The sequence below is a fragment of the Gopherus flavomarginatus genome, chromosome 1 (assembly GCF_025201925.1).
Source record: "Gopherus flavomarginatus isolate rGopFla2 chromosome 1, rGopFla2.mat.asm, whole genome shotgun sequence".
Classification (NCBI taxonomy): Eukaryota; Metazoa; Chordata; order Testudines; family Testudinidae; genus Gopherus; species Gopherus flavomarginatus.
In genome coordinates, this window is record NC_066617.1 from 117,493,569 (window position 1) to 117,507,060 (window position 13,492).

At 42.1% G+C, this 13,492-nt stretch overlaps 1 protein-coding gene across 2 annotated transcripts in view; it reads left to right on the forward strand.

The window, feature by feature from the left end:
- Nucleotides 1-13,492, forward strand: part of ADIPOR2 (adiponectin receptor 2) — an 81,071-nt gene that overhangs the window by 14,887 nt on the left and 52,692 nt on the right. The window contains exon 1 of one of the 2 annotated variants that reach the window (XM_050920963.1): nt 6,830-7,053. The exons of the other annotated variant lie outside the window; for it this stretch is intronic. The gene's annotated coding sequence lies outside the window, so the exon portion shown is untranslated. Of the gene's footprint in view, nt 1-6,829; nt 7,054-13,492 lie in introns of those variants that run through there. 2 annotated transcript variants of the gene reach the window in all.

Sequence of the window (13,492 nt, forward strand, 5' to 3'; positions counted from 1 at the left end):
GTGCCAATGTGGAATGGAGGGCTAAAGGAGTAGTAGCAATGTGTTAAAGCTTGGAAAGACTAGGGAAGAAATTATCACACCAAAGATCAGCATTCATTAGGAGGTGGATTGCTGCCAAGACAGTTAAGATATGTTGTATGTTTGTGTTAGCTCTATGCTCTAGATGTAAAATTTATGTTCAAACTGTGCCTTTATAGTATGTTCTGATATGTCAGAACTATGGTACTTCCTTCACTCTGTCATAAGGGCAAACTCTACCTATCATGTTATCCATCTCTGATATAGATTATCTGTTAACATTTCCTCAACTGGTGTTGAATAATCAGGTATGTCAATACTCTACTGTATTCATTGTGCAGTAACTTCTTTGGAAGGATGGCATGAAAGGGTCAATACAAGGGGAACAGAGATGATGCACAAGATTGATGCATGCTTTTAGCATAAATCCAAAGTACATCCTCTAAGATTAAGGGTTGATAGTGCAGACCTTACTGATACATCATGTGGGTAACCTGAGTCTACTTCAAGATTCTGCTTTCCAGTTCAGAAAGATCAGGAGATGTTGCAGGGATTCTTCAAAAAAGAAGACTTTAACAAACTTCAAACAGGTAGGTAGGGGTCCCATGGGAAGAACTTCTAAGGGTTAAAGGAGTTCAGGAGAGATGACTCACTGACTTTCTGAAGAAGACCATATAAAGGCACTCCTGCAAACTGTCCCAGTGGGAAGGAAAGGGCCGTATTGGTTTCTTCCTATCAGGAGCTCTTTTATGACCTGAAAATCAAAAGAGGATCCTACAAAAAGTGGAAACACAGACAAATTGCTAAGGAGCTATACGAAAGAATAGCACAAGCGTGTAGGGACAAAATAAAAAAGGGTAAGGCACAAAATGAGTTACACCTAGCAAGGGATATAAAAGGCAATAAGAGGTTCTTTATATACGTAAGATGAAGGAAAGTGTGGGCCTTCTACTTAAGGGGGAAGGAGAGCTAATAACTGATGACATGAAGAAGGCTGAGGTGTTTAGTCAAGACGGAAGCAAAATAGGCATTAAAGTTATTTGTGACCAGATACTTAACATAATTTAATATTTAATAAGGGGAAGGCGTAGAAGCCAAAATAGGAAAAGAACAGGTTAAGTACTGGAATAGACTTCCAAGGGAGGTTGTGGAATCAGTATCATTGGAGGTCTTTTAAGAACAGGTTGGACAGACACCTGTCAGAGTGGTCTAGGATCGTTTGCCTAGTTCTGCCTTCGCTCAGGGAGCTGGACTTGATGATTTCTTGAGGTCCCTTCCAGCTCTACATTTCTATGATTCAGTGACTGTACAATACACTGTCTGTGTATGAAGATAACTTCTCATGCTATTTGATACCAATCCCTTTCAGCTGATTCTTTAATGTAGTTGTATCAAACTTACAGTCCAAATCAATCACCTGTCACAAATCACAAAGTTGTTGCAACAAACAAAACATGATTACAAACTCCATGACTAATTCTCTCTGCCTCAGTAGTTCTTTATGTAAATGCCTTAGCATTTATCTAGCAGTTAGACTCATGAATGTTCTGTTCACATAACCTCTTGAAGACCTACAGAAGGTAAAATTCCAAATTCTAATACCTTTACCAATACACAATCTATATCCCAACAGCCACACTTAAGAGTTTTATCAGTACATTCCCACCTAAAGTTGTAAATGTACTATAAAGAACACATAATGTTGCCTTTTGGGAGGACATTCAGCACATATCGGTAAACATACTAAAATGTCATCCATTCAAATAAGTGGAATACTTGAACAACTTCCATGTATGTGCCCTTGGCAACGGGTGGGGGGAGGAGAAACAAAATGAGATGATCATATAGGATAGACCAATACTATACTGTGATTTATATTCTTCTTCTAGGAGAGAAGTAGCTCTTGGTAGTAGGTAAACATCTGCTACAGATGTATAACTTGAGAGACTGTCTGTGGTCTAGCAATAGTGGTGACATCTTGGGGATGACTTAACACCCATTTGTATTTGTCTTTCAGTAGAATGTTGCCTAATGGCTGTATTGTTACTGTGACTGCAAGTTACTGGCACTCTCAGATTAGTGAGTCAGCAAACATAATGAAAAGAGAATTATAGTGTGTGTGGATTTCTTGATCTTGAATTGGAGATCATACTTTTTTAAGGGATGTGACATTTAATGGATGTGTGTCAGAATGTTACACTGACTGCATATACAGATTGCTAAGGAAAGTCACAGGAAGTGCATTCGACTAGTTTTGCCTGCGAGAAGAATGAAATCAGTTTGGCAGTCAGTTGAGTCCTTCGTTTGGAATATAGACAAAGTTTCAGGCTCTTTTGGTGAATAGCATGAAGGACAGACAACTTAGCTTAAAGTTTTCATTCTCCTTTCAGTATAGTGATAAAAAGTCTAGCTGGATTTTTGAAATACTGAGTACCAAGGCTTTCCATCGTCAGTGGTCAACAGACTGCTGGGGTGAGAAACCTATTGTATGAACTTGAGATAGGGATGTGACTAGTACTTATCAAACTACTACATTATTATTTGTGTTTTTAGTGATCTCTTGTCACCTCTGTTCCAACTTTCCTTTTCTATTCTGAGATATTTATATATATATATATATAGTCCTTTTCTGCTTTGTTTCAAAAGTTCATCTTTTTACTCCTCTCTCCTGGGCTGAGGTGAGGATATACGTAAAAGGTGGTCTCAATTTGGCCTGCAAGTAAGTAAGTAAGTGTGAGTTTTTTGTGTTAAGTGCTCTGTATACTTTGCAACTCCAATGATGCTGCAGTCCCTAATACAAACCCATACAAACTTCAGTTAGTGGCAGTTAAGGTTGCATAAGGGCAACCCCCATCAATTCAAAACCTGAAACGCATGGACATAAGTTAGAGGAAAAGTATCTCTTACATTCTTTATTGGTTTCACCTTGCTCACCGCATTGCTGATAATACTCTAGAACAGTGGTCCCCAACCTTTTCGGCTGGCAGGTGCCAGCCGAAGAACCACTGCGGCAGTGGAGCACCTGCCGAAATGCCGCCGAATTTTGGCGGCATTTCGGCGGCGACTCCTCTTGATGACGTCGCTTGCCGTCAACAAGCAATGTCATCGAGAGGCGTCGCTCTCAAATTTCGGTGCTGACGCCTCTCGCCAATTACGAAATTCGGGGCGACGCCTCTCGCCGACGTTGTTTGTCGACGGCAAGCAGCGTCAGCGAGAGGTGTCGCTGCCAAAATTCGGGAGTGACGCCTCTCGATGACGTCGCTTGTTGACGGAAAGCGGTGTCTGCGAGAGGCATCGCTGCCAAAATGCCACTGCGGCATTTCGGCGGGTGCTCTCCCGGGGGCCAGGACGCGGGTGCGTTAAGATGCCCCTGCGAGCGCCATGGTGCCTGCGGGCACTGCGTTGGGGACCCGTGCTCTAGAACAGCAGTTCTCAATGGGGGTGTCCATGAGCCCTTTCAAGGGGGCTGCAGGGCCCCACGGTTGAAGCCCTGAGTCCCAGCTCCGGGTTGTGGGGAGGGAGGCACAGAAGTTGGGAGGCATGGGGCTGAAGCTCTGGTGCCCGGCAAAGACCTGAAGCCCCAATCTGCGGTGCTACCTCCCCGGCACCCCCCACTGGGCTGAAGCTGAGAGGCTTGGGACTGAAGCTGGAAGGCACAGGCCTGAATACCTGAGCCCATGAGCAGAGTTGAGGATATGGAGGGCATTCCCCTTCTCCCCCCACAACTGCAATGCAAGAGCAGGCAGTCCTGGGGATGGCTCCACAGTTCCCCACCCAATTTCCTTTCTCCGCCTCCTGGCCAGGTCGGAGGCGGGAAGATGGGAAGCTGCTGCTTTGGCTGGTGCCATGGAGCAGGCAGCGGCAGTGTTCCCTCCTCTCCTGCTGGTGCCCCCGATTTGAAGCTGCTTCTCAGCTCTCAGCTCCCTTTGCTCCTGCAGAGACAGCTCATAGGAGTCCCCTGGGTGAGGAGACCTGGCTCTGTGGCTGGCAGACCCCTCCAGAAATGGGGACCTCAGGGTAGTCCTCCCAGCACACAACCCTTATACCCCTCTCCCTGCACCCTGAGCTACTCCTCTGCCTGCACACAGCCCCTAGCTACCCCTTCTCTGCACCCTAAGATGTTTTCAAATGTTTTGAGCTAAGCCCCCCACCTTTGAGTTATAATTTTTTGTTTGCATCCCCCCCTCCCGCTGGACAGGCTAGGTGGCCTGCTGAGGTGAGTCGTGGTAGAAGGGGCACTCTTCCTGGACCCTACCATACGGGGGTGGTTTGCGCCCCACTGACTCCTGTACCCCTCAAATAGAACTCAAACTACTCCTATGCTCAAGGCCCCTGGCCTGAGGTGCCCCCCTGCTGCACCCTGGAGTTTTTATAGCATGCTGAGGGGGTCCTCAGAGAGAGGGAGGTTGAGAACCCCTGCTCTAGAACCGTTCACTTCGACCTCCAAGAGATCACAAAAAGCAATGTATACCTCATATTCCTCAAATCTGACTGTCACACATTGCATATATTTAGGAAGTTGTTTTTCCTTAACAGTATTGAGCTTATGAGTAAACTTTTGTGCTAGAGTGCAAGTTTGAAGCTGGTGTGCATATTGCTTTTTGGTATCTGTTGGAGGTTGCAGAGAGAGCCTGATGAAGTCTGGGAGTGCTCTAGGCTAGTGGTGGTGTTTTTTGGTCCCTCCAGTCCTCCCCAATGACCAGTCTGTGGATTGGTGCTGGTCCCTAAGATCTCCCTGACACAGTTTAGGAAGGCAGCAAGCTGGTCTCTTGTAGCAAAAAGATTGGAAAACACTGCTCTGTGCAATGTGAAAGTGAGACAGAGTTCAGAGAAGTCTTTTTATCTCAGGTTTTGAGTTGGTGGAGTGCATCCTGTTTCAGTTTTAGCTGTCACTAAGGTTTGTTTCCTAGTGTTTTGAGATGGGTTTGATAAACTGCATTGATTAGGTCTACAAAGTCACGTGTGGGAAGGAGATGATGACAGTGACTGAAACATGATACCTGTGTGTCATGCTATAATTTACAGATAATTGTGCCCTTGTTTTTTCCCAGGGTCTCTTATTAAAAACAGATTGGAGTTCATGGCCTTGGTCAATAATAATGGTGAGGTACATGGGATTATAATCTAGTTATTAAGGGTAAAGTTTGAAATCAGTCTCTTTCCAAGTTCAGGGAACTTCTCCTAGGCTACAGAGAGATTTGATGGGGAAGTCTTCTCACTTACATATACCTCCAGATTGAGGTTTTTAGCTTGAGCAGCTGTTCCAGCATCACTGTTGCGCTCGGAGGTTTGGCTTGTCACATTTCTTTATGGCAGAAAAAGTGAAAAATCATGACACAAAGAAACAGGACCTAATGTAGAACTACTATTTTATTAACCGGCACAGAACATATCCAAGAGTGCTTTAGTTTCCTGTCAAAGAATGTCTGAAAATAGTTGAGGCAACCCATTTTGGGACTATTTTTGTAGCTTTGCTGAACACTTCTGTATTCTTTCTGACTGACATTGTGTGTCTCTTGCCATTTTATTAAGACTCTTTTTTTTAAAATATAAGTTTAAAATGCATGTTAAACTGAAAACTTCTGACTCAACCTTAACTCTAGAGTGGTAACCAGTAATGCCAGTTACATATAATCTTCCTTATTATTACAACACAAATCCATTCCAAAACCATCCAGCAAACCACCCCCATATGAAAAACAAAACTGAGCAAGTACAAATCAACGGTTTCACAATTATTTCATAATTAAAGTATGTTTTAATACATAAATAAAACTATTATCAGTGCTAGAGTCACACTGTTGCTCCATATCCAATTCCCTTAGCTACAACTGCTTGAGTATTTCCAGTCTTCATTGAAGACTTTGCCTTTGGTCTAATCCATGTTTTGCAAAATTTAGCAAACAAATATAATTTGCAGCATTAGTCATTGACAGTGAGGGTCAACATCTCCATTTTGCTTTCGTTCTCCCAGAATTACATATCTTATCACTATCCTGCAGCTGCTTATCAATCATACAGCTGAGCTCTCCCTACGTTGTGTAGTCATGAAAAATTTGTGTGAACCATGGCATTGGTGGGTCTGTGATGACAGCTGCCCCCTATTGCCTGCCAGCCTCCTGCCCACCCTGCCTGGAGTGGCTCTTGCTGCTTCACTCACTGAACCTGGATGCCAGCGCCTACTTGTTTGCCCACATGACCCACTCGCTCCATCTCTACGGTGCTGCCAGCTGCTGGAAAACAGAGCTGGTGGGGCTGTGGTTGCACAAGCAGCTGCCCAGGGACATACTGTGCCCTGCAGCCCAGCCCACTTTCCTGACCCCCTGCTGGGGGGGGCGGGCCTGCGCTGCGTAGTGGGTTCAGTTCAAGCCCTGGCTTGGCTTCAGCCCATTTGACCTTTGCGGTTCACTCAAAGGTAGTGGTCTGGGTTTGGCCTGCAGTCTGCCTGTTGACTACCCCTGTACTAATAGAACTGTTCATAGCGGGGTTTGTGCTGGTATAACCATGTTGATTTAAAAGCAACGAAAAACACAACGAAAAACACCCGCCCTGACAAATAGTTATACCAGTGAAAAAACCTCTGTATACTGGGGCCAAGCTACTGAGTATTTAAAATGTAGGGAAAATGACTTTTCAGCAGCTTATCCAATCTATTCTCTTTTCCTTGTTCATTCTGTGTTCCATGCCTGTGGCGTTTGTCTAGTAGACAAACCCAAACTCCCACCCCTTGCACTTTGAACAGATTAGAGATGACGTGGTGTCTTTTTTTTTTTTTTTACATTGCTTCATTTCAGTTTGTTCTCTTTCCTCAACATACTTGAGGAAGCTGTCTTTCTCCTGTGTGATATCTCAAGCTTTTTATCGTGCGATTTTAAAAACCACAGATGGATAGTGTGAGATAAAACATCACAGGCATTCCTTCTACATTTAGATGCCATTGCCGATCTGTTATTGTATTAGAAGTTTGAGTAGGGAATCAAGACATATCAACTTTGAAGACTGGGGAGCTGTGGCAGCCAGAACTCTCTTCTAGAGGTAACAATTTCAATATTCAAATCTCCTCCTATTTTTGCTGCTCGAGAGTTTTGGACAGTATATTGCCACTTGCTTGAACTATAAATACTAGAAAAGCTTTTCAGAAACTTATGGCTATTGGGTACGATTAGAGATGTTTGTGTTCTAATATGTATGGTTAGTGTAGACAGTACCACACAGTTCTACATTTGATCTGTTATAAGACTTCATACTGCCAGAACTGTGATCTCACAAACAGTAGTAATAAAGTTAGATACTTCTAACTGTACTGGAACAGAAATTTTGTTGAGTGGATGGATGCAAGGGGTTATACCCCCTTTCCGAAAGCCCTTACTGGATGGGAGATGGTGGAATAAAAGGGACGGATTGTGTATCATGTTTACTCTAGCACTGACTTAAAATAAAGCTTTAAATATTGTGCCTATCTGCATTGAGGCACCTTCTGCTTTATCTTCCATTGCTGTACTTGAGATCGGTAGGAGCTGGAATTTGATTGTCCTATGGGCCTTCTTCACGGAGTGCTCACAACACTGAACTGTGCCTTCCTGAACCTAAGCGGAGCCAAAATTCATCTGTGGTATCTGTTTAGGCAAGGCTGGGGCTGTTTCCTTCCTTCTTGAGCTTGTTGAGCACTTTGAGCAGCAAGTGAGGTAGACTGGTTAACTTGTTTGGATGATTTAATTGGTGATTCTAGATTTTTGCCCCTTATAAGACTTCTTTATCTTTGTGAATTGCTCAGACACCTCATCAGAACATCTTAAAAAATAAAAATTAACTAATAGGTTGTACATTGTTTAGATTTTAAGCAGACAACATGATTGTGACTGACAGAGGTTTGGAGGTAGACTGATAAATGCATGAAGTCCTGGAACTAGTTACTTTACCTGCTGCTTGTTAGCATAACTCCTTTATATACTAGAACAAGTAAGTTCTTGTTTTCCCACCTCTTCTCCTCCCCCCTGCCCCCATTTATACACACATACTAGGGTCCTGCTTCCTCTGTGGCAGGACAGTGGAAGCTTCAAGTTATAAAGGATTAATTTTAATGTTTTGCTTGGGAACCAGTAAACAGTACCACAGTGGTCCTAGCTCTCATAATTAGATTTGTGCTGGTAAAATGCATTGCTGTCCTTGCAACCAGTATTACTTCTGAAGGGTGGGGCAGAGCAGAGAGGAGGCTTAAAAAAAGTCAACTGGCATTGCCTCTAAACTCTCAATTTCCCAAATCAAGTTAGTTTGGGAAGTCAAATCTTCCTGAGATGGATTATATTCGTCTTCTCTGAAGAATGCTGGTGTGCAAGTAGAAGAGTAGTCACTAACTGAAACTATACAGAAACTGCACCCATTTGACTAAATCTTCTAAATTGATTTACTTTGTTGCAACTCCTGTGTGGGGATGCTCTTAAATTGGCTTGAGTGCCTTCATTTGGTAATTCAACAAACTTGGTATAAGGTATTTTTAAGATGGTTTGCATGTCCACTCTCTGTAAAGTGTACAATTTCTGTGTAGAACAAATCTTTTTCTACAATATTGCTGTCACCTTGGTTCTGACTGAAGTGACAGAACCTTTAGGATCTTTCTGTCCAGTGGCAAAGTTGTAGACCAGAGTGAATGTGGCTGTGTGAAAACAGGGAGTCCTTGTGGCACCTTAGAAACTAACAAATTTATTTGGGTATAAGCTTTTGTGGGCTAGAACCCACTTCATCAGATGCATCAAGTGAAAAGTACAGGAGCAGGTAGAAATACATGAAAGGATGGGAGTTGCTTTACCAAGTGTGAGATCAGCCTAACGAGAAATCAATTAACAGCAGGATACCAAAGGAGGAAAAATAATTTCTGATGTGGTAAGAGTGGCCCATTACAGACAATTGACAAGAAGGTGTGAGTAACAGTAGGGAGAAATTTCAGTATTGGAGAAATTAAGTTTTTAGGTTTTGTAATGACCCAACCACTCCCAGTCTTTATTCAGGCCTAATCTGATGGTATCCAGACACTGTCTTCCAGTGAGGAAATGGCTGATATTCTTTAATGAATCGGAGGGAGCATGTTTGCACTATGACAATTTTAGTTACCTCATGTGTCCAGAGTGAATCGCTTCCATCTGCTTACAGTAGTTTGGGTGGTGGGGGAGACCTTTATATACCCCCCAGGGGAAACTCCCCAGCCACCAACTGCTGGCAACTCAGGTGCTTTGCTCCAGGTTTCATGAGCCCTTCTCTTTTCCTCTGTAGGCTAACTGTTTATACAACCCACTTTAAAAAGTGACAGTCCTGTGGCACCTTATAGACTAACAGACATATTGGAGCATAAGCTTTCGTGGGCGAATACCCTACACCGAGTCACCAGTCCCTTATCTTGTGAATGCATATAATGTACACCGATCCTCTGCCTGAATGGAAGCAGTGCACCCTGGTTCGCTGGTTTCACCTCGGTTCTACACTCTCCTTAGCATAAAGCATTTAGACGGGTCTGTAGTAAAACTGGTTTGAAGTTTATTTAACAGAGCTAAAGCTAGAAATAGAGATTCAAATAAAAGCAAATACAAGGGTGTAGAAACATAAGGCTATAGGTAAAAAGGAAAAAATGCAATATTTAGCCTATACTTAATAACAAGTTACTTTCCTGTCTAATAACATATTTCTCACCCACGTGTTCAGTTCAGAAAGCTGGGATCCACCTTTCATGAGAGACCCCGCTGGCAGAGTTTCTCCTTTGTAATGGGTGACAACTTGGGCCATTCTGCTCCAGTACATTTACAGGCTGTTTTAGTTCAGGAAGGCCCCCCCTCTTCTGAGGTTTATTTCATGGTGGATTTGATTTAAATAATCATTTAAATCACTAGTCAGAAAACCATGATTAAATCAAGTCTTCCTACATAAAAATGCATTCTTGTTGGTTGTTATAAACTTAACACACATTCTTCACAACTCGGAGATAGATGTAAGTTTCATTTTTAGAAGGTACACACTACACATTTTTTAAATGATTTATTTTGAAAACTTTTCAGATTAGTTTTACAGCTATATCAGAAAATGAATGATTGTTTGGTTATTTCATTTACTAAAGGTAATTGAAGCAGATATTTATGAAGTCATTGGGAGGTGAACTATGTCCAATTCAACAGGTTAATCATTAATATTTGGAGGATTTTCTTGCCATGCTGTATTAGGAGGAGAACAGCACCAGACAGACATTTAATTTTAGTTAACTAAAACAACAATGTTAAGTATTCTGGATTTTTTTCTTCAACAGCAAATATGTAATATTTTAACAAAACAAACATATGTCCCTCTCTTCTCACATTTATCCTCACATTTCTTCTCCTTGTCCAGATCTACTCTGTCCCCAACAATCTTCTATTCGTTGAACTTTTTGAAACTGCATTTTTAGAGAGAGGTAAAGGATTGACTCTGTGTACACAAATTTGCAGAGGGACAATAGGGTTGAGGTCTGTTATTTCTCGCCTCTCTATTTATTTATTTAAAAACATGTCTGCTGTTAACAAGCATGTTATCTCTGGAGAGACAAATCCACAGTCTGAGAACTGCAAAACTAAGCATCTCTGATGGTATCTTCTAGACTGAGCACTGAGTCCCATTGGGTAGATAGAAAGATGAACCTAAATAATCTATATAGAAGTCCCTGCAACCCCATAAGATTGGGTCTCTAATCCATGAACTATTGGAACTCATTTACTAAACATTACATGAATATATTGTCTCATACTAGAGAATTAGAATTTATAATCCCTATTCCATAATGAGATGTGTTTTGAGCTAAGATAGGTTTTTCCTCAAAAGCATTTTATAAAAAAAATCGTGTGGTGTTTTTTTTTTTTTTTTTTAAATCATTGAATGTTATCCACCGTAACTGGTACTGGACTACAAAAAGAGGGAGAGAGAACCCCTTAACTAACAGCACCTTGTGAATCTTGGATCCTTTTGGCCTGAAGGGCAGGAACTGTTGATAGTTGCTATTAGTGAAAAATTTCTAGTCAAAGATCTAGCTTGTTAGAGTTCACTTTTAGGCACAAGAAAGTGTGTAATATTTGTGTTTTTGTAACCTTTTCTTTCTCTTATTGTCATGGTATAAACCCCCACTCTGAACCTTAGCATCCAAAAGATGGGGTACCAGCATGAATTCCTCTAAGCTCAATTACCAGCTTAGTACTTGTAGCCCTGCCACCAACCAGGAATTCCAGTGCCTGGTACACTCTGGTCCCCTCAAAACCTTGCCCAGGGACCCCCAAGACCCAGACCCTCTGAATCTTAACACAAGGAAAGTAAACCCTTTCCCTCACCGTTGCCTCTCCCAGCCTTCCCCTCCCTGGGTTACCCTGGAAGATCACTGTGATTCAAACTTGAATCTTAAAACAGAGAGGAAAATCCACCTTCCCCCCCTCCTTCTCTCTCCCCCTCCCAGACTCTCCCTGAGAGAGAAAGTGATCCTAACACAGAGAAAATTCTTTCTCTCCCCCTTCCCTCCTTTCTCCCCACCAATTCCCTGGTGAATCCAGACCCAGTCCCCTGGGGTCTCACCAGAATAAAAAAAAATCAGGTTCTTAAACAAGAAAAAGCTTTTAATAAAGAAAAAACAATAAAAATTATCTTTGTAAATTTAAGATGGACTATGTTACAGGGTCTTTCAGCTATAGACACTGGGAATATCCTTCCAGCCTAAGTATACAAGTACAAATTAAAATCCTTCCAGCCAAATACACATTTGAACTCCTTCCAGCCAAATACACATTTGCAAATAAAGAAAACAAACATAAGCCTAACTCGCCTTGTCACCTAGTACTTACTGTTTTGAATCTATAAGAACCTGTATCAGGGAGATTGGAGAGAAACCTGGTTGCACGTCTGGTCCCTCTCAGAACCCAGAGAGAACAACAACCAAAATCTAACAGCACACACAAACTTCCCTTCCTCAAGATTTGAAAGTATCCTGTCCCCTGATTGGTCCTCTGGTTGGGTGACAGCCAGGCTCACTGATCTTCTTAACCCTTTACAGGCAAAAGAGATATGAAGTACTTTTGTTCTATTAACTCTTACTTATCTGTTTGACACTTATTCTGCCTGTTGTCCCTTAAATCTCTGTTTGTTAATAAACTTATTCTTAATTTTACTGTAAACTGTTAGTGCTGTTATGTTGAAGTAAAGGGTGAGTCTTCTGCTAATCTAAAAGGCTGGTGTATGCTTGGTCTCTTTGGAGCCATCAAATTTATTTTCTGAGTATCCTGTGAGATGTCTCTGGGGAACTGGTGTTCACTGTTTGCCAGCAGGCCAAGTTTAATACTGGCGGAATCTTGACTTTTTCTGGTGAACTGGACAGATTGGTATGGCAGGGAGCTGACAGTCAGTCTAATCTTAAGCAAAGCTCGCTCTTGTTCAGGCAGAGGAGTAACACAGTGGCTTACAGTTCTGGATTCCCAGAGGAGATTATCACAACTAGTTTATCTCAACAACTATCAAAAGGGAGTCAAAGGTGGAGACTGAACTTTTCTCTTGCTCTAGAATAAGTCCCCATAGGCCTGGGTTGAGGCACATTGGTGAGACAGTATGGGGGAAATTATAATGTCTATTTCCCATTTTAACTTGTTCTGTGACAAAACTTTAGTCCCTTGAGTCCAGTGTACAGCAAAGTATAACTGTTACAGCAGTCCTCCAATTTGTTCTGTAAACAGGACATTAATTTAGGCTTTCCCAAACTGACTAACTTTGGACATGAGGTGCCAATAAAACTCTGACGATCCAGTTTGCCATACAGTTTGCCCACCTGTCAGTGGGTAGGAGTGGGATAACAATATAGTTGGGTCCCCTCAGCTAGAGGCATTTTTAGTGTAGACAGGTCCATGGTTTTTCCCTTTCTATGGGTCTGAATGCTTCTGAATGTGCTTGATTGCCTGCCTGTGCAGCCTGCTGTGAATTGCTCAGCCCACAGTGTCCACTGACAATTTGCAGGTTACAAAAGCAGCTGTTTGGACACACTGGCCATTTACTGGAGACAGAGCTCTTTATTGTGTAGATGTGCCTCTTTATCTGGGGGCAGAGGCGTGGGTGGGAGAGAGACCTGGTTTTTATTTGTTCCAGATTGTTAAAAGTGACCGCCAGAGAATTTAACAATTGGTCTTGTACCTTTTTTTCCTTTAAAATATATAAAGAAAACATAAAGATTTTTAAAAGCTTTTTTCCTGCTTGGTTTTACTTTGAAGTATTAAGAATATAGAGTTTGGTTTTGCTGGAAGACATCTAATTGGGAGGCTTAGATGTAAAGATTCAACAATCTTGCCCCTGTACGTAAGGTGCAAGAGCTCAGACTTTAGCTACAAAAGTTAGTAATTGAAGTTAAATGTTAACAACAAAGCAAATTTAAGCAGACTGAAAATCACTTCTTTAATTGCTCAACTTCCATGCTCTTGGATTTAGTGTGGATTTG